Here is a 21575-nt window from a genome sequence, read left to right as displayed (position 1 = left end):
GCCTCATTTACATGAAGTTGCTACAATAATTTTTGTAAGAATCTACACAACCAAATACAAGTTAGAATAAAAGACCATTAACTACTGACCTATCAATTGCCTCCTGGGAAGACAACATTGCTATGGCATTTGTAGAACTCATTTACAAATAAACTGATGAAAAATACTTCATCTTAAAGCATCATCATCATTCAACGTTCATTTTCCATGCTGGCATGGGTTGGACAGGAGCTGACTAGCTAAACAGCTGTTCAGGTACCATGTCTGTTTTGGTATGGTTTCTATGGCTGGTTGCCCTTCCTAATAGCAACCACTTTACAATGTAATGGGTTCTTCTATGCAGCACCTATGAGCCCACAAGATTAGGGATTCTCAGCTGGAGAGGGTTGCAGGAAATGAGCCTGTATGCAAGGGCAACCAAGCTTGCTTTTACTTAGCTTGAAGCGTCTTTTCAAGCGCAGCAAACTATCAGGAATCTCAGTCCCCTGTTATCCCCTCTGTTAGTCCCAAAGTCTGTAGGCCCTTTCTCACCACTTTGTCCTACATCTTAGGTCTACACCTTCCACATGCTCCCTCTACAATTAGGGAAGAAGGCTATTGTTTACTGCCATGCAAATCTATGATCAAAAGCATTCAAGCAATGACCATTCAACCAGTCTATACGAGTTTCTAGGACTTATTCTAAAATGCCCTTCATTTTTTCTTTTTTCTTTTAACCCCCATGACAACGGATCTTTATCAGGCAACCGGGTTGCACTGACGATAATCATCTTGGCCAAAATCAGCAATTAGCACACAACAGTTCAAAGCATGCACTGTTCACTTATGTAAACTGTCATCGCTGCAAAGACTGTATATTCAACAAAACTGGCATAGCTGGATGCAACTATAAATTCTGTAAAGGACCAGAAGAATTCGTTGAACGTGTACAAATATGATAGGGAGTCATAGTGGTGTAACCACCAAAACTACCGCTTTTATACAATTATGGTAATGAAGTCTCAAACTGAGTAGGAAATATTTACAGGAGTCTAGCAAATCTACCAGATTCCTTGAAATTTGCACAGGGGCCTCTAATATCGATTCCATTAGTGATAGCGGATATTTATATCAACTGGTACACAAACCGCAGCAGATAGGGCTGTGTATATTTGTCATCTGATGAAGAGTGAGTAAACAGCGCACGTAAATTTACATTATGGAGTTAAAATGGTTGAGTGCGACTTGGGTGAATCTTGTTGGTTGCAATATCTAGCAAGTTTTATTACTATAAGGACACTACTTGGAAGAAAGATTATAAAGAACATGCAAGAGGTCAGTATTACTAATGAAACAGTTTATTAGTCACTCTAAGCAAAATGTTCCTTAGAAGCATTAGATAAGGCTAACAAGTAGATTGTTCACCTCAGATAGCATACAGAAAAAAAATTATCAAAAAAGAATTGTAAAAAAAAAACCACATTGAATTCATTTTACCAAGGGCTGGAGACCTGGAATATTGCCTCTGCACAAATGTCCAGTTTTTTTTTAAATGACCCTATATCATTACTTCATCTCAAATCTGTTACCGTCATGCACTGTACCAGCTCACCAATCTATTACACTATGACAATAAAACAGATCTAGCCAAAATACTGTATGACTGAAATATACTGATCGATGTTTTTGGGCAATATGATTGCTTTAGTTTTCATTTTACTTGTTCTTTTTTTGTGTGTGTGGGGGCGGGGGGCGGTTCACTTGGCCACAATGTTTCTCAAGATCACAATGCACATCCTGTATGAAACCCAGCAGCTGACATAGTTAGAACTTACTTTTATAAAGCATTACACAATTCCAATGTGCAGCCCTACAGCCTATTTCTCCTCGACTTCTCCCCCCTTACTCCAGCTAACATCAAAATTAATTTGATCAAAGTAAAACTCACAAGCTACAGACAAAAATGGGAAAAAAAATTGGAACATTCTCAGACTGACACTACACCACATAAAAGCTGACCACATGATGGAGTCCTTAACTTGGCAGAGATATGGTGTATCAAGGGGCAGTAATAGTAAACCTGTGACAAGAGTCAGTGACACACTGAAGGTTTTTAGATGACAATGGACTTTGGAAGGAAAAAAAAGATTTCGAATAGGTTATATATCACTTATCTAAAATGAAAATGTATATACGATACATCAATAACAGGATTATTAAAGAAACAAAAATTGACACACTGATCTATAAATGGTTCACCAGTGATCTGCAACAAATATCTGGATGACACCTGGTCGTTGAACCTACATTTGTGACATGGGTCAACTTGATCAGAGATGACCTGTGGCTAAACAACTACCATAACTTCAACCCCAACTCCCCATAACTAATTATAATCAGCTAATTAACAGATCTTTAGCTCATGTATATGAATCAATGATGCTATTTATTCCCCGTCAGACAACCTCACAGCCAACAATATATAAATATCAGCACTTCAATACAAAAGGGTTATGTTCAATGAACATGGACATTATCAGTACCGAGACGGTTTCATTTCAGGTTTTAATATTTCAATACTTTTCGAAGATGTGGCATACACAAAGAGAAAAAAAAAGAAAACAAAAGAAAACTTGCTAAGCTTCTTTCCATGTTAGCATAAATAGAATATTGTCTTTATATATATAAGTTTATTTTTTAGCATCAAACTAGTCAGACAAGAGGAGGCATTAATTCTCCTGCCTTCCCCTCGCCCCAAACAATAAGGTTCTGTCTGAACAAATGGGCCCTGTAAAAGTACATGGCCTAGATTTGTTTCATTCAACCGGCCCAAGCATCGTGCCATAACTTCTTTGACTGCTCTCTGAAAAGTCTCAGTATCGAGAAATGAAACTGAAAATGAATAAGGAAAAGCAAGGACAAGTCTTTGATCCAGTGAAGTGAAAGAGGGGAAGGGGTAAGGGGAAAGGGGAAAGGAAACAAAGCAAAGGGGCAGGTGTGCAAAGTTAAAGGAAAGGAAATGTGAAAAATATAGGATATGCATTTAATAAGGTGTGTGTGTGTGTGTGTGTGACAAAGAAAAACAGGGATGGTGAAAGGAGGATATCACAAAGGGTCTGCAAAAAGAGGGTGACAGTTTAAATGAAGAGGGAGACGAACAAACAGTCAAAGACAAATGTAGCATAGAGTAGATAGACAGGCAGATTGAGAGAGAACGAATGCAGGAAAGAGAAAAATGAAAAGTGCATGGAGGCAGAAAGAAAAAGTGGCTGCGACACACACAACAAATAGAGAAAAAGCAGAGAGAGAAAGCAGTAGACAGTTCCAGCTTTCGATTGAAATAAAAGCAGATGCAAATGCTTGAATCTCTCGAGCATTAACTGCAAATATTGATCTCTTTATGGTCAAAAGTATGAGACCAAGCTATTCCAGCTGTCTACAGAAATGTAATGGAGGGTATTTAAGTCATGTCCACGTACCCCTCGAAGATAAAACGAAAGCAAGTTAAGGAGAGTTTGACACTATACGAGATAGCTAAAACAGGGAAGAAGCTGTTTTCTCTACTTAACCATCTCAAATCTTACCACCCTATCAGCAGTACATGTAGAGGAAATTCGAGAAGCTAAATCAGGGTGGGGAAAGAGACAGTGAGGAAATAAGACGATGTACAGAGAAGGGGGGTGATGAGGAGATAAAGAATAAATTAACGATGTCAGGATGAAAAAAAAAAGATGAAGTAGCAGACTTGAGAGTGCGGGGGAGAAAGAAAACCGATAGACGGGTGGATGAAGGAGAAATCAAGTTCTAAGAATTACCATATTAGATGAAAATGGCAAAACTGAGAAAAAAGAATTGCCTACAACATGAAATGAATACATGTATTCAAAGCAGAGATTGAAGGAATCGCTACTCGGAGTTTAGTTTCCGATCCTCAGTTTTGAACGTTATTCTAACAGTATTGAGTACTTCCCCCACTCCCAGTGTGTGTGTGAACGAATAAAAGAAATTTAAATTTAACAGATGCCAATTGAAATTTAGAGAGATGGAGAGCAAAACTTGATAGATCTGAAATCGAATGCAATGGGAGAATCTAGAAGCACAATCGCGAGCCACACACACACACACACACACACGAATATATTATTGCATGGAGATTTAATTTATGAATTTAAAGGTACGAAGATACATATTAAAAAGTAAGCTAAGTATATGGAGATAAAATTACAAGCTTGATGTAAACATTCGTTGAACATTCGACAAAATAAAAAAAAATGTTTGACAAGGGAGTATCTGAAAAGAAGAAATATTTAAACCACCAGGCAAGCTTCATTAAAACATTTTCTCTCCATATACAGCATAAATAAATTAAGCTCTTAAAATCGAACTGAAGACTATGGACAATAAATTTTATTTCATTTCCAAGATATTCTATGATCATGTGAGCAAAAACTTTCTCCAGACAGAAATATATTAAATATTGCTGCTGCTCCTATAGGAAAATCCCCACGTTTATATAACGATTAACAAAACATCAGACAATCTCTAAATTTAAACACAACTTCGAGATCGTCTCGACATAGCTTAATGACCTTGAGAAAGGCATGAACTTCATGGAATCATTTCCTCCGATCAAACAGTTCTATGTCAGTGCTGATCAAGCGAAAGTACCATCAAAGATGTTCCTACCGAAGGATATGCCATCTTAGGTGTATCTAAGATGGCCTTATCTTTCGTGTTCTTTCAATTTTTGTTTTAATCTGTGATAAGGAAATTTGACTGCTATTTTTAGCAGGCACAGAGACCATACTAAAAGTATGCCTCCTCTTTTGTATGACGTCGCTAGCTAAATGTCCTTGAGAATGGTATACATCTTATACACTAATTTCTCCCAGGCTTCAAAAAGAAAAAAATACTGGCAGTAAGTAATATTGGCTATAAATATTAAAAGAAAAAGCCATACAATAAAAAGAGAAATTTTAAAAGAAAATGGGTGCAGCAAATTTGACTAAAAAAAAAAAAGAAAAGAAACGACCGCCATATGACCTTCACCCCAAGCACTCAAGGTCATATCACATCCTAGGCCGTTTTTATTAATTTTTCTCCGAAATTTTTACAATTAAAAAAAAATAGCTGATTAGTTTAAGTAAAGAGAGAATAAAAGGTTAGAATTAAATAATCAACGCCGTTAATATAGAAACGAACAGCTACGTAGTTATTGAAAGAGTGAGAACACGCCATTATTAAAAGGTGTGGGGAAGTACGTGACAAGTTAGCAGGATTGGGAGGGAAAACAAGAAAAAGAGGAAAGAGAAGAATAATGGCTATAACAGGCAATAAATATCACAGAACAAATATATCAATGCTAAACAATGAAGAAGAAGTGCGAAAAACTAACAAAAGATCCTTTGTTAATTATTTCTATGAATCTGGTCGTTTAATTAATGGTCGGTCGGCCTACTTTAAAGAAAAAACAACAAAACGCCCTTATCTCTCTTATTTAAAGGTGGTAGAGATAAAAGAAAGTTTAATGGAGAAAGCAATGACTACACATATGCAATATATATATATATATATATATATATATATATATACACACAAATATGTACACAAAAGATTTTTCAATAGGTGGAAATAGGTTATACAGACTTCGACATTATATCAATAAAAATTTACACCTTCCACGTATTTAAAACCCAACATTTAATTCCGTTATCATAAACGTCTCATTAATAATTGAACTTATTGGGATTGCAAATTAATTTCAAAGCTAAAAGAATACATTATTAAGCTCGTAAAACTTAAGTATTAAAAAAAAAATGGTAATTAACATGTATGTAATTATTATGTGCATAATTGGTGCCGAATTTAGTGTCGGTGACGTCCTTCGATATAACAAAGCTTGCAAGGATTTCGATCTTTTGTATTTAATTACAACATGGCTTTTTATCCATTTTCAGGCCCCCGTGCACATTGTGAGGCCCTCGACCGGAGTTTTCCGGCCTTTATGTCTAAATTCGGCACTTTATGAGTCGATGAGGCCTTAACTTTGCATCCTCACCACCACCACCATTTAAAAATTACACCAAGTCCTAATTAATACAACTTATTTCCAAGCCTTTACAGATCTAAGTCCTAACATTTAGCCTTATATGCCGAAATCCGTCACTGATGCTAATACTAAGCAAGCTTTACCATATTTAATTAAATATTTCATGTTAAATAAAATATGTTAGAACACTAACAAAAGTAGAGCTCAGTGCTCGGCCAACTGAACTTACATTAGAATTTTTTATTCTTAAATATATATTATGTATATTAGCTATTTTAAATTTCGAGAATTTCTTTTTAAAGAAATGAAGATATGTTCATATATTGAGAAAATTAAAATATCGCAAATGTCCTTGAGGAAACAAAAACAGAAAGCATGAACACCACAAAATCTCATCACTTTACATATAAATACGTAATAACATTTAATGATTTTGAAAAAAGAATAATTTGAAATAGCTTGGATAATAGAATTTATTGGGTTTTTGGGTTTTGGATGCGTTTTTTTAATGTATAAATAGGAACAAGGCGAAGGTATCCGTGTCACAGATAATTGTCAAGGACGAATGACGTCTAAGGAAAAGGGTAAGGAGGAGAGAGAAAAGAGGAAAATCAGAGAGAGGGAGATAAAGTGGGAGGGAAAAAACGGGACAGAAGCAGAAAGGGGGAAAGAGAAAATGAGAGAAAAAAAAAGGAGAGAGAAAGAGTCAGTGATCAGACAAAAAAAAAAAAAAAGAAGGGTAGAGTGGTGAAGGAAAAGGTTTGAGAATAATTACATTTAGGAAAAAAGAAATAACTAGAATTAAAAGAAATTTATAGAAAAGGAAGACAAGCAAAAAAAAATCCTCCTCGATAAGATAAACATGAATTAACAGATAATCATTATTATACGTGTCTAGTGTGACAGGGCAGTGGTAGAGAATAAATTAAAGAATAAACAAGACACAGCAATAAGAGAAAGAGAGAAATGACAACTGCGCGAGAGTGTTAAGGAGACATCTTCTTACCTGAACACAAAGTCGTGATCTGACCGGGACGTCAGACGAGCATGCGTAAAACTATGAAGTACTGGTTGAGTCCATTATATACTTAGCATAAGGGGGTGATTAGGGTATGTGAGCATACTTACTACTTTATTAATATTTATTTCTGGTGTTTATGCACAAAGCCAGTTATTGTGTAACATTATGTGTGTATATATATATATATATAGATATGTACATATATTCATTTATTTATTCATTCATTAAATGGTAATATTGTAAGTTTGACAGAATCAGCTATGCAAGTTTGCTATTTGTACTTTATGTTATCGACCCAAGGGAGGAGCAAGGATGGTTTGCAGCAATGTGATAGGGTTGGGTAGGGTGGCGAATAGCTAAAAATGTAGTCTTTCGTGATAGAGAGAGATGGGTGGGGGACTACTAAATATTGTGATGCATTAGTCTGGTGCTCTGAATTCTCTATACTAATTTCATACCAAAGCACAGCTCATAAATTGTATTGAGATTAAGAGATGCATGCCTTTTCAATGGCATGATTAAAATCGTTTAATTTCAAATGCGAATCGAAACTACCTCCAAGGACTCGGTTTGCCGAAAGTTTACCCATCTGATGATTTTGCTTGATAATATATATATTTTTTTTTTCACATATTTTCTTGTTTAACACTAAATTAGACGTAATCGAGCAGCTGTATGACTACGAAAGCGTTCCAACCGTGACCGCTAAGTATGAGTGACTACCTACTAATACAGATACTCAGTCGCAATATTTTCGAGGACAGAAGAAGGGGAAAAAACAGGATCAGGCGGACTAGTTTCAATCCTGTGTTGGGATTCCACCAATGTCTGAGTATTCTTTTCATTCGCCTTCAGAGATACTACTTATAAAGGCTTCTGATTAGAGCCTTTTTTTTCTGTCCACAAAAATATTGTACGCAGTGTTAACTAATGTCTATTCATGCATTGTCGGCTAAAAATCTATAACAATACCACCTAACTACGGTATAGCAGTGAAACAACAACAGTTAATGCACCAGTAATTTATTAGTCAAACTTGCTTCCAAGAACATGTTATACAGGCAGATTAGTCTATTATGGAAATTTGTTTACGTAAGCCCTTAGTAACAGTCCAGTTGATCCCTTTTAACGATGTCCCAATTGTTATAACATTGTCATAAAAGAAAAAACAGTTTAATCGTGGCTGGAATTGTTTCGTCATAAGACTACTTAGTAAGAGCTGGCGAAGGGCTAGTTACAAAACAACAGCAGCAGTCCTTGTTCAATCATTGATATTAAACAACATTTGTATGCTTGAGTAGTCCTTACCGTTAACATAGGCAAATACCGGAGTGTTAAATACCTTACAACAAAAATGATTGATTTATTAAAGTTATCTCCGCCTCTAGACGTCGCATCACAATTACCAAAGGGTATTTGTGACCAGCTCCACATGAGAAGGGGAGATAATCTCAAAATACAAAATTTCTCTGATGCTGACATGCCATTAAGGAAAGGGGAAAGCTTGCTGTCTGGAATTAAGAGGAGAGTCGTGGACTCGTGTTTCTACCTCAGTAGCCTACATCAGTATGCCAATTGGCCAACTTTATCTCTGGTGGCCAAAGGACTTAGATTCAAGCAAAACAGAACAGAAAACAGTATTGGTACATAGCCGTATAAAGTGAACTATTTAAGAAAATATCTTGAGCACTAGATAAAGCAAGTACCATTTGTATATGGATGGGTTTAGTCGAACAATTTGACCCCTGTACTTATTTTTAAGCCTAGTACTTGTTCTATCGGTTGCTTTTGCCAAACTCCAAAGTCATGGGGACATAAACAAACGATTGTCAAGTGGAGGGGGGCAAACACACATGCACACAACAAATAGACCTCGGAGATGCTTTGCTCCATGCAGAAGCTGCAGGAGCTACTCAGGTGTTTCGAAACTCTTCTATATTGGTAACCTTTCCATATCGTCAGCGGGTGTGTCAGGGACACAGGCATTTTACCCTTTAGCCTGTACGCTTTGCTTGAAGGGATGGGGGCAGTGAGGACTGAATTAGCCTTCGCCTATGGGAAGGGTTCCACTTGTCTCTTATCAACCATAGCCACCTTGAGCTGTTTTCAGCTATTGTGCCTATCTCAATGGCTTTCTTCACTTGTTTAGGTTTTAGATCAGTGGTTCTCAATAGGGGTCTATTTGTCCCTGAAGGTCCCTATAAGATTCTTGGGGGTCCATGCAACAAAATAGTAAAATGGAGATCTACAATAATATTCCAAGGGTTCCTGAAAATTTTTTGCTTTAGATGTATGTATTGGTATATAATGCAAGAAACAGATTTCTTTCTCTAATGCCTCACATTGTTCAACCATGTGTGAAAAACAAAGGAATTTTGAAAGAAGTTTCTAAAAAACTAGTTTTTAAATATCAAATGGCTATAGGAGTCCACCAGAATAAAATAGTAATCAATGGGGTCCATAGATAAAAAATGGTTGAGAAACCCTGTTCTAGATCAATATTCTGCAGGAAATAGAGTGTTGATCTAGCTGGAAAGCCACAGCAGTTGACTTCATTATGGTATGAAACTGCATGCCATCCCTTGACAAGTGGCTTGTCAATCAACTTCTGATAATTGGTTTTCTTTAGCAGGTGAGAAATATCGAGTCTAGCCCTCCAGGTTACTGTAAGTCAGTTGAAATCTAGAAAAATACAAATGGGAGGTGTCCAAGGATTGTGTAGCCAAAAGAACTGAACAAACCAAACACTATGAACTTGTAACATTTTAAAAGAGCCAGAAAGTTACCAGAAATGTAACAGTTTGTCGGGAAAAGCAATGGTTTGTATGCTGATGGTTGGCAAGTTGGAGTTGTTAAATGCAACAATTGATAGGAGGTATGGTAAATGTCAGATCACCAAGAACGTAATGGATAAGTTGGTTGTTTTCAAAGTGCATTGAATAAATGAAAGAAGAAAATAATAGCTGAAATGGTGTTTATTTTATAGTTACAGTATTAAAACAACTGCTTTGAGTTATTGAATGAGGATTAGTTGAAGTTTTGTTGTCCATGTCAGAGCTATGTTCATCTACAGGCGACTGCTGAGAGACTGAATGAAAGAAGGAGAGTGAAAGAGTAAGAGAATTTACCTCTCTGGATTGACAAGTAGAGAAGGTGAGAATTGTAGAGTGCCTTACTGATATGTCATGAATGAAGAGAAAAAACAAGATGCTCCTCTGGCAAATGCTGGATACAAAGAGTAAGAATTTGGCTAGCAGAACAAGACTATGTTCAGATTTCTGAGAAAAGGGCTCTGCTCCAAATTCAAGGGAGCTATGAGGTTTAGTGAATGGAATAAGCCCAGTGTATTGTTACAAACTCTTCCCATGGCTCTCCAGAATCCTCCCTGGCTCTATAGATCCTCCATAGCTATCCAGACCCCTCCATAGCTCTCAAAACCTCTTCATAGCTCTCCAGGTCCCTCCTTTGCTCTCTGGAGCTTTCATGGCTTTCCAGACCCCTTCCTGTACTCTCTAGACCCCAGGCTGATGTACTGGCTGAACCTCTCTCTTAAAAGTTCTGAGTTTACCACTCAAGAATTCATATCTAAATAATAAAAAAAAAAACAGAACAAATATCACAAATCTGTTCTGTTCGTTAGCAGAATATTGATTTCACTAATCTGTATTCTGTTAATCCTCTACTCTGGACTAGTATATATTTTACTGACCCAAAGTGTAGAGAGTTGAACAAAACAAATACCACCAGGTATTTTATCTTCTTACATTCTAATGATCTTTCCAATTTACCGTACATACTTGAATATACGATTTACGGGTTGGGGCTGTTTCAATCAAAATATTTATGAGAGACTTGGTTCGTTATTTTACACCAAAACCAAAAGATTCAGAAACAGATTAGCTATGAAAGCTGATATGAAGATTCAACTTTCAAATACTGCCTCACGTATTAATAGAATTTGCAATATTCACCCACTGCCAGGAAATATATATAAAAGAAAAAGAAGAAACAGAATATGCTAAAAAGATATGCTGAAACTAATACCGCATTTAAAGCAGAATCATTTGTATGCTCTGCAATATTTTAAAAGAAATTGCAAAGCATACAAGATTAAGAAGTAAATTTAATGTTAACTTTTATTTTTCAGGTTCTTTTTTTATTATATAAAATAAATCTGTAAAGTAAATCATTCAGGCTGTTTGGCTCCTCTTGTCCGTAATATCTCCATTTTTTTATATATATATACACACATGTATATAATATGTGTGTGTATACATATATATATACATACAAACACACACACACACACACAAACACACATGCATATATATGTGTCTACATATCTATATATGTGCATGTATGTATGTGTATGTAGGTGTAGTATGGCCAAATGGTTAAGAAGTTTGCTTCACAACCACAAAGTCCTGGATTCAATACCACTGCTTGGCATCCATGGCAGATGTTAGCATGTTGGATAGAGTGCCTCAAAGTATTAGTTTTGACTCACTGCACTCTGAGTTCAAATCCTACCAAGGTTAAATTTGCCTTTCATATTTTCAAATTCATAAACAGAGTACCAGTCCAGGTTGACAGATTTTCAGAATTGTTAGGGCATTGGACAGGGCTTCTTGCAGTGTCTGGTGCATCTCTGTGCATCTTGAGTTCAAATCCCATTTTGTCAGGAATTGCAACCAATAACTGGTGGTGGTGGTGGTGGTGGTGGTGATGATGATGGTGGCGTCGATGACGACGACAAGGAGGAGGAGGAATATTTTCCTTTGGCTATAGTGTTAATATATTCTCAGTTGAAGCCCCTCTTTGTCTAAAGGAGCTTCTATTCAGTCTCCTTAACCAGCAAGAATTAACAACTAAATCTCTATCAAATCATATCACATTTTACGAAAGGAAGGGCACATTAGATAATGTAATCCTTGATATGCAATGCCATAACAGAGAAAAGAGAAAAAATAGTCGCAGCTGTTGTTGTTGTTGTTGTTGTTGTTATTTACCTCCAGGTCAATCCTGATCAAGGTTTTTGTTTAGGTGTACAAAGTACTCCAAGAACTAATGTGTGGCCTTCCCTTTTTAAAAGTGATGGAATAGGATTTGAAGGAAGCATGACCTGAATTTTCCTTCGATGTCACTTTGTCCAACATTACTTCGTCCATGTCTTTTGGTCCAACAACGTTTTGTCCGATGATGTTTTTGTCCAATGACTTTTTGTCCAATTTTAAATAAACTCTTTAGAAAACAAGGTGAACATGAAAATCAATTAATCATTGAGAATTTTATTGATAGGATTCAAGTAAAATACTGTGGAAAAATGTATTTTTAAAAAATGTCATTTTAAAAACTTAATAAGATATAACTAATGATTGATTACAATCACTTAAAATTGATGCAAATTATATGCCACACTCTTCAAAAAAATCAATTTTTCTTGTTGACCCATATTCAATGACCAATCTTTTGAGGCATTCAGTTATTCTTCGATATCGTGCACATGAATTTGATGGATCTCCTCGAAGAATTTGAAATCATTTTACTTTGAACAAACCCTTCTGGTGGTGGATAAACCTGCAGTTAAAAAAACATTCCAGCTGCTACCACCCCGCATTTTACACATGGCACAGTGCACCCACAACCACATTGTACCAATATACTCCATCCAGTGGCCAACAATTATGATTTAAGGCTAATTTGGCTGCTATATTAAGTAGATTGTGTAAAACCACACAGAGGCTCAATCACTGATGATGTTGGCAGTTATTTAATAGTTTTGGCATAGATTGTGGTGGAACAGAATCATAATGGTATACTGAAGTACATTTTACATTTACTGAGAGTAATTATAAGTAGCTAGCGTTTGTCAGACAGACTTATCTACCATATGATGAAGAAATGTTGGAAAACAGATTAATTGGTAGGCAGTAGGTAAGTAAGTGATGCATTCTTCGAAACACACCAACTACAACACTGAGGTTTCTTGTCTATTTTAGAAGAGGGAGAGAGATAGAGAGAGAGTTCCTTTTCATATGAGTGCGCGCGTGTGTGTGTGTGTGTGTGTGTAGTGTGAATATGTCTCTCTCTTTCTTTCTTTCTTTCTCTCTCTCTCTCTGTGCATATATATATATATATATATATATATATATATATATATATATTCCAAACCATACCAGCATGGAAGACAGATGTTAAATGATGATGATGATGACATACATATGTGTGTATATAAATATATCTATCTCTCTCTCTCTCTCTCTCTCTCTCTATATATATATATATATATATATATATATATATATATATAGGAGGTCTGATCAATAAGTATCCTGACTGTTGTTGCCATAGTAATGAAGCTAAAGCACACAGACTGAAACTGCTTGGTGGAGATTGTTCTTGAATTCTGCTGTGCATGCGCATTAAGTTTCAACATTCTCACTTCCGCTGTTTACAGCAGTGCTTTGAAGGAAGGTGTGTAGCGTGTGTGATTGTCGCATTGAAAATGAGAGAGAAAGTTGTCATGGTAATACCTGCTCAGAGGCTTATGTAAGGGTGCAGAAAGTGTATGGAGAGGAGTGTATGAGTCGCGCACAAATGCACGAGTGATTCAGACATTTTGAAGATGGCCAGAAAAATGTTGATATTGACGAATGTTGTGGGTCACCTGCAACCGGCAGAACTGAGAAAAATATCGCAGCTGTGCCTACAGCTGTGAGGGGAAATCGTTGAATCACCATCCATGAGTTATCAGAGGATGTGCAGATTAGTTATGGTTCAGTTCAGTCCATTAGCACCGAAGATTTGGGTAGGAGATGCATGTCTGCCGAGTTTGTTCCAAAACTGCTTTCAGCTGATCAAAAACACACTCAGGTTTTGGTTGCACAAGATCTTCTTGATTGTGTCAAGAGCAATGAAAACCTTTTGAAAACTTTGTGAAGGCCTCTGAGCAGGTATCACTAAGCTTTTGGCAAAATTTGATGTTATAGTCAATGCCACAATCACATACTACTCACCTTCTTTCCAAGCACTGCTGTAAACACTGGAAGTGAGCTACAATGTTAAAACTTAGTGCGCATACACAGCAGAGTTCAAAGTCAATCTGTGTAAAGCGGCTTCACTCGGCATGCTTTAGCTTCATTACTATGGCAAGATTCCGGATACTTATTGATCAGACCTTTTTCACTTTTTTATTTTTACTTTATGTAGAATAAAACCCACTTCATCATCTCTGTTTTGGTTTTTCATTTCATATCTTTGATAGTAAAACAAACTAACTTTAAACTAATGCTAAAGTTAGAAATATTTTTTTTGTTTTGTTAAATATTTTTGTGATTCTGTAGAAATAAAAATTCATATACTAAATCAACTTCAAAAATGGAATGGAAAGAATTCAACAGAAACTGTGAAACAGTTTGAAATGGAATCAGCAACTGTTAAAACAATAAAAAGAAACGCAAACAAAAATCAGAGCCAATATAACACCTGAATCTTCAATAACTTTAAAACACACATTATATATACAAAGTAACATACACACACATATATACATATATAAATATATATGTATGTTCTTCTCTTTCTTTTTTTAATTTTAGCGTAAATTTTGACTGATCACCCAATTTGGTAGCAAGGTTGTGAAGGGAAGTATTTTCTTTTAACTATCTTCCTTTACATTTTAAGGTTTTACAGATTTTTATATTCCCAGATATCATGATTATTTGTAGTATCTGAATTAAAGATATGCATTCTCGCCCCAAGATCCAAAGTTTAGCCATACTTTGTTCCCGACAAAATGCTATGTATCTTGTTGCTCCAATAATAAAAGCTATGAATCTGAAAGTGTATCTTGGACACTGGATTTGCAAGTTCCTTATCAACGGTCCATAGAAGTCCTCTTTCTCTTGCTTTTTTTCTCACCACTTTGGTGTCTAGAGGGCAGCTGATTCATACAATAGAACATGTCTTTTCTTTGTGGTACCACACAATGATATCTGGCCGGCGGAAAGCTGCCATAATCCTTACCTTCAGTTCATCTTTGGTGTTACAAGGAGTTTTGCTGGTCTCTCATTCAACTGCACCCCACACATGAAAATCAAGTGGGGGGGTTGCTGTCTGGGGAGTTAGGTAGCCATATAATAAAATGCAATGTGTGTCCAGTCAGTTGCGCTTGCCAGAAAGAAAAGTAAAACAACAAACGGAGTGGTAGTGAGTGACAGTCAGAGGTGGTAAACCATGCGAAAAGCATTTGAAGACTCTGCGCTGAAAGCCACTAGCATTTTACTCAAAATAAAACTGCAAATTTTTATCATAAATTGTATTTACTATATCAGTTTCACACACACAAACAAACATATAAATATCTATATGAAACTGAATATTACAAACTTTGTTTTCAAAATATTATCATTCACTTAAAATGTCTATAGATGTTACGTGAATGTGAACATATATATATATATTAAATCTGGAGAATCTACAAGAATAGATGCAAGCACTAATTTATAAAAACATGTGACATATTAATAAAAATCTGTAAATGTACAACCATCCAGACATCTGAGTACCTTATTATTTTTTCTAATATATAATTCCTGTACATCATCTCCAAACCTTCTATATATATCATCATCATCATCATCATCGTTTAACGTCCGCTTTCCATGCTAGCATGGGTTGGACGATTTGACTGAGGACTGGTGAAACCGGATGGCAACACCAGGCTCCAGTCTGATTTGGCAGAGTTTCTACAGCTGGATGCCCTTCCTAACGCCAACCACTCAGAGAGTGTAGTGGGTGCTTTTACGTGTCACCCGCACGAAAACGGCCACGCTCGAAATGGTGTCTTTTATGTGCCACCCGCACAAGCCAGTCCAGGGGCACTGGCAACATATATATATATATATATATATATATATATATATATATACATATACATATATATATATATATATATATATATATACACACTTTCATTTTATTCTTTTGTTTTAGTCCATTTTCAATTTCATGCATGCACATTGTTTTTGATTTTATCGACTACACAGTATAGTAGGGTCAGTTGAGCACCATCTGTGACAAAAACACCACCATGATGCAATTCACTCTGCCAGAAATTTGGCAACGACATGCTGTGCTGCTTGGCATTCACACCAGAAGCCCCAATATGAATATTTCAGAGTGTTTGGGTGTCAATCTGATGACAATGTGATCTGAGGACATGTATCGAAAGTGATAAAAATCAAACATTCAGTCAACATCATGGTGTTTCAAGTGACCACTAGTAATGGTGATGTTATGCCTCCATGGCCGTCAGACAGTTTCTGTGACCACAACACCCCTAACATCTGGCCACCTAACTCCCTAGATTGTAACCCCCTTGATTATTATGTGAGGAGTGCAGTTGAATGAGAGACCAACAAAACTCCTTGCAACACCAAAGATGAACTGAAGGCAAGGATTATGGCAGCATTCACCAACTTAAACAAATAGACCATCCAGAAGAGTTACAGGAGATTCCGAAGTTGTCTGGAGGTTGTGGTTGAAGCCAATAGTGATTTTATTGAATAAATTTACTCTTTAGTATTTCAAGATATTTATAAGTAATTTTGATAAATAAATCTGTCAAAATGAGATGTCAGTGTTATTTTCATTTTTGCATAATTCAGACGACAGTTTATTCACCACACCCTGTATGTGTATGTGTGTCTATATATATATATATATACACACATACATATAGAGAGACAAAGTGTGCATACGCCACTGTCCCATTTTGTATTATTTATATATATATATATATATATAGGTAAGTGGTAGGTCGGCCAAACCACTGGCTGGATCGAAACGTACGTTAGTGACTATGACATAATATACAAAATGACTCATTACATAACCTAAATCTCTACACTGACTCATTTCACAAGCTCCACATAATAAAACAATGGCTATCTAGTCCAACGAAAATGCTTTTTCTTGTATTTGTTGCTCCATTCTCCAAGTAAATATATATATATATATATATATATATGTTCATGTATATGTATGTATATATATATACACACACACATATGCATACATACATGTATATGTATGTATGTGTATGTATGCATGTGTGCATATATATGCATATACACATATATATGTATATATATATATGTCTATACATATATATATGTATAAACATTAATATATATATATACACACCAACTACCAATATATATATGTATATGTACATGTGTGTATATGTATGTATGTGTATATATATACATATATATATATATATATATATCAATATCTGTATCACGTCCTCGCGTTGTTTTTTGTTGTTTTTTTGTCGTTTTTCTTTTTTGAACTCACTATATATATATATATATATATATATATATATATACACACACACACACACACACGTGTAAGTATATATATAAGTATGTATGCCTATATTTATGTATATGTACATATATATTCATACACACACACACACACACACATTATGCAGGCGATGTTTTCAATCAAGATGGTGCGCCTCTATCTTATCTTTCAAGTATTTCAGTTGTGTGTATGTACATTTTATTTACTAGATTGCTGACATTTAGCAATGGTTTCTCCCATCGTGTGTTGATGCGACATTTCCTATCATTAATAAAATATTCGGCATTTTTTACGACACGGGTATGCTAGCATTATGTATATATTTTTATAGTACGCACACAGATAGAAAGAGGGGGGGAAAAGAGAAAGAGAATGAGAAGAGAGGGGAAATACGGACACGTATATTGATACAAAGGTATTATACAGCAACACCTTAACATAGTAAACCATTGCAACATTCTACCATTCTACATTTAGCGAATGGGGAAGTTATAGAGGTGGTGATGGTGGATGGAGGGAGGAGAGTTAGCTGACGGGGGATAATATTTCGTCCTTCACCTCTTTGTCATTGCTTACCATACAATGTTTCGGTGAAGGTTATAACTAAAATTAGGTGCTTTCTATTATTGGCACAAGGCCATGTTATATATATATATATATTTGTACTGCAATTCGCCGGCTCAGATCATCACTATAGTCTCATTCTACCATTCTCGTTAACCATGTATAGTGAAAGCACGTTAATTCCTATTTAAATGTCGGTTTTAAAAAATGGAAAAAAAAAAAAAAACGAAGTGAAATATTTGATTATTGAAATTTCTGTTTGTAACATTTTTTAAAAAATATTGTTACGTAACAAATTTCGAATCATATCACGACTTGAACACCACAAACATACTTATTCATTTAATCTCCTAATATGTCATTAAGATTTTCCGTACACATACACGTGTTCCTCTTGACTTTGTTTCCTCATGATTTTCAAACGAATGAATTGTTTCATGATGTTTTTGTTTTTTTTTACAAATACTTTTCAAGCAGTTTAGATTACGCTTTTATTGGAATTTAATGTGAAGAAAAAAGAAAAAAAAATTAGTGGGCGAACACGTACAAATTGACAGGCATCACATTTATCTACAAAATGAAACTTGAAATTTCGAAAAAAAAAAAAAAAAAAGGATTCTTTATGTCAGTATGTTTGAGTGCGCGCTTACAATTTTTTTTTTTTTTTCTTCCACTTTAAATTCTGCTATAATTGTAATCTACACTGTCAGAAAGATATTCGTTGAAAAATTTCATGACAAAATGTATTTTTCTGAAAGTTATGAGGAAACAAAGTCGGTGGTATACTCTGATCTTAATTATCTTTAATTAACAAATTCTGAATCATATCACGTCCCTGAAGCACAAACATATTTATTTAACCTCCTAATGTGTCATTAACACATTAAAACGCGACAGACCACGATCGTCGACGTCAGACGCAGGTCGACAGGGCACGAACGTGGCCCAGATAGATGCATTTAATTTATGGGCGTTTGTTAGGGGTCTAATGTCACTCAAACGCTCCGATACCCCACAGAATGCAAGAGGACTAATAGTTCAACTAATGACTTTTCAGATGTAAAACTTGCTACTATTATATACTAAGAAGCTATTCTATTTTTTGTTTTTTATGTGTGCATGGTAGTCTTATTTCCATAAAATGTGCTCAGCAGTCCATGCTATGTAAGTGCAAATCGGAGCATTTTATGGGTTAAGATTCACTACCGAAATATAGTATATCTAGAAAAAAAAACATCACAGAACAGTTGACTTTCTAACGGTACTTAGTTGACATTATATGTGCAGAAATACGTATAAAAAAAAAGGGAAAAGGTTATGGTAGTCGTGAACATATTAAAGCTAATCACGCACACCCATAAATATATACACGTGCGCGCGCGATTGTTGTGGCTTTAAAATGTTTGCTGTATTTAATTAAGGCTCTTTGGATTGTGAGTTCAAATCTCATTGAAGTGGACTTTGACTTTCGTCCTTCTGGTGAGGCCGATAAAATAAAATGATAAATACCGGTGATGATCTATTATTGTTTACGTAATATTTCAAGTTTAAAAGACATCATGATATTTCGTTGCACAAAACACGCTCGCACGCGCGTACACCCACACACACAGATATTGTAAGAAATTTGATGAGATATGAATGAGAATCTATACTACAATAATCAATAATAAAAATGTCTGGTAATCTTCAAGTTTAGGGGGATAAACAAAATAAATAAAAATATTCAAGGGAAATAACTGAACGACTTACCAGTATTATCCGTTTTCTTCTAGCTGTTTATAAATAAATCACACCCTAACCCTAACGTCAATTAAATCACGTGTGTGATTTATTTATAAACAGAGATGTACGGAGAATACTGGTAAGACGTTCAGTTACTTCCCTTGAATATATTTTTTTTTTTTTATCCCCTAAACTTGAAGATTACCAAAATGTCTTTTGTATACTTTTATTTTCGACGTTAAAATAGTAATCGGTTTCGGGTAGTTTTTTTTTTTTTTTTGGAATAGCTATCCATCGAAGATCCATGCCCGATGGTAAATGTAAAGGATGGGGTTTTTCCCCCTAAATTTTCCTGCCTTTCATAGAACAGAAATTACGATTCTGAAAAGAATTTTCTAAATATTTTATTATTTTTATTTCCATATATACACATACAGGCGTAGACGTGGCTGTGTGGTAAGAAGTTTGCTTCCCAACCACGTAATCTGCGTTCAATCCCACAACGTGGAACCGAAGCATTGGGAGTAGATTTGGTAAGCGAAAACTGATAGAAGACCGTCGTATATAGGTGTGTATGTCCGTACGTGCTTTGTTTGCTCCTACCATTGCTTCACAACCGGTGCTGGTTTGTTTACGTCTTCAGGAAAAAAAAAAAAGAAACCGATGGAATATGTACCAGGCTTAGAAAAAAAAATACTGCTTAAACCTGTCAAGGTGGTGCCTCAGCATGGCCGCAATAAAATGAGTGAAATAAGTGAAAATAACCATTTTCAAACCTGTTTTCTGTTACAATGAGGTATGGAACTGTTTGTGGTTGCAGTCTCAAGTTTGCGAGGCTGGATGCCACACCACTTTAGAATGGATGCCACACCACTTCAGAGTGGTGTGGCCCTTTACAGTGGATGAGGATGCTTCTTCCCTTAAGACCTTCTGCTTTGTGCCTCTTCCTAGAATTTATTACTACCTAGTTGTTTGAGATACAGTAAAAAAAAGACCTTCTGATGGTCTCATTTTAGTAACTTAGAAGTTACCTCCCTTGTCATGTAATCTTGTTATCTTTCACTTGAAGCAGCGTTTTCCTAATTTTATTGATATCTCCCGGGTGGGAGATGGGCTGAATCCTAGAAGTACTGATATACCAGGCCAACCCGTGACAAAGGCGGAGCAAGCCCCTAACTCTTCGCCTCGTTCTAAAAATCAGTTTAATATCGATGGTCTCTGATTGGGTTCAGCAAACCCCAGGAATTCAAGAAAACTATACCAAAATTCTGGGAAACTGAGTATCTCTTAATAACATTTAATAAAAGTTATATTTCAAAAACATGGTATTCACTTATTTTCAAAATTATGATAAATTTTTATTAGATTATTTTATAGAAATGTCATTTATACATAAATCCTCTATAAAATAAATTTTATTTCATATTTTAAAAATGGTAAATCGGAGGGCTGCACTAGGTTCCAATCTGATTTGATATGGTTTCTATGGTTGGATACCCTTCCTAACGTCAACCACTCCAAGAGTGTAATGGGTACTTTTTATGTGCCAGTTACGTGATACCAGCATCAGCCATGACAATGATTGATCATGAAAATTTTCAGCCATCCCCTCCTGGGCCATGCAAGCTGCATGAGAGGTGGTAGCTGAGTCTTGTTGGAACATGCAAAACTGCCTCCAAATAACAATAAACAGTACTTTCTAATGTTACCTTTTGTTTTTAATAGTATCTATTTTTTATTGTGAAAAGATGTCTGTGGAATACTCGACTGAATGTTCATTGCTGGAACAATGATTCCATCAGTAAGAGTTGGTATCAAGAAGGGCATCCAACTGTTGTAAACTGCTTCAACCAGTTTCATCTA

General features: G+C 35.6%; 1 protein-coding gene and 1 pseudogene across 5 annotated transcripts in view; both read right to left on the bottom strand.

Annotated features, from left to right (window-relative positions):
• LOC106884397 (glyceraldehyde-3-phosphate dehydrogenase) overlaps window positions 1-19840 on the bottom strand; it is a 41167-nt gene extending 21327 nt beyond the window's left edge. For 4 of the 5 annotated variants that reach the window (XM_014935757.2, XM_089361081.1, XM_089361082.1 and 1 more), the window contains exon 1: window positions 7035-7064. The gene's annotated coding sequence lies outside the window, so the exon portion shown is untranslated. Of the gene's footprint in view, window positions 1-7034; window positions 7065-19739 lie in introns of those variants that run through there. The other variant, XM_089361083.1, reaches the window with a different exon arrangement.
• A 976-nt stretch (window positions 19841-20816) lies between these two features.
• Window positions 20817-20971, bottom strand: LOC128249218 (U2 spliceosomal RNA; annotated as a pseudogene).
• Between the last annotated feature and the right edge of the window lie 604 nt (window positions 20972-21575).

This window comes from Octopus bimaculoides, chromosome 12, assembly GCF_046866305.1.
Source record: "Octopus bimaculoides isolate indiv1 chromosome 12, ASM4686630v1, whole genome shotgun sequence".
Lineage (NCBI taxonomy): Eukaryota > Metazoa > Mollusca > Cephalopoda > Octopoda > Octopodidae > Octopus > Octopus bimaculoides.
Note: the sequence above shows the minus strand (reverse complement) of the source record. Positions and strands in the feature narration are given on the sequence as shown.